Here is an 879-nt window from a genome sequence, read left to right as displayed (position 1 = left end):
CTTATCTCGACCCACAAGCTTTTTGTTATATTTTTCTCTCCCCTGTCCAGTTGAGGATGGGGGAGTGATAGAACGGCTCTGGTGGACACCTGGCGTCCAGCCAGGGCCAACCCATCACAGCCCAGCTAGCTCAGTCGGTAGAGCATGGGACTCTTAATCTCAGGGTCGTCGGTTCGAGCCCCACGTTGGGCACCAAAAAGGACTGAGGTAGGTTGAGTCTGGTTGGATGCCAGGTGCCCACCAAAGCCACTCTATCACTCCCTCTTCGCAGCTGGACGGAGGTGGGGGAGAAAATATAACAAAAGGCTCGTGGTCAGTAATAGCAAAGGTTGCGTGCATGAAAACAAATTATGTTATTCTCTACTTCCCAGCAGCAGGCTCAGGAAGCAGGGCTTCAGAATGTGTAGTGGTTGCTCCAGAAGACAAAATGCCCCCCCTTCCGTCTCCCTTTACTTACCTTTTATATCTGAGCTGACGTCACCCCCCTTCCGTCTCCCTTTACTTAGCTTTTATATCTGAGCTGACGTCATATGGTATGGAATATCTGTTTGGTTAGTTCAGGTCAGCTGTCCTGGCTGTGTCCCCTCCCAAGATCTTGCCCTGCCCCAGCCTGCCATTGAGGGGGGGGCAAAAATGTTGGGGAGACAGCCTTGATGTTGTGCCAGCACTGCTCAGCAGTAGCCAAAACGCTGGTGTGCTATCAACACCTTTCTAGCTACTGATGCAGAGCACAGTGCTATGAGGGCTGCTATGGGGAGTATTAACTCCATCTCAGCCAGACCCAATACAACCACATTTAATTGGTGCATGAAAAAACTGCCAAAGGATCACAATCTGGAAGGAAACTCGAGTAATTCACACATCCAAGAAAACTCTCCC

General features: G+C 50.5%; 1 non-coding gene across 1 annotated transcript; it reads left to right on the top strand.

Moving 5' to 3' along the window:
• Nucleotides 1-119: 119 nt before the first annotated feature.
• On the top strand, nucleotides 120-192 carry TRNAK-CUU. The gene has a single exon. It is a non-coding gene; the product is annotated as a tRNA-Lys (tRNA).
• The last annotated feature ends 687 nt before the right edge of the window (nucleotides 193-879 follow it).

Source organism: Haliaeetus leucocephalus, unplaced genomic scaffold, assembly GCF_000737465.1.
Source record: "Haliaeetus leucocephalus isolate CR32 unplaced genomic scaffold, Haliaeetus_leucocephalus-4.0 Scaffold848, whole genome shotgun sequence".
In the NCBI taxonomy this organism is placed as follows: domain Eukaryota; kingdom Metazoa; phylum Chordata; class Aves; order Accipitriformes; family Accipitridae; genus Haliaeetus; species Haliaeetus leucocephalus.
Note: the sequence above shows the minus strand (reverse complement) of the source record. Positions and strands in the feature narration are given on the sequence as shown.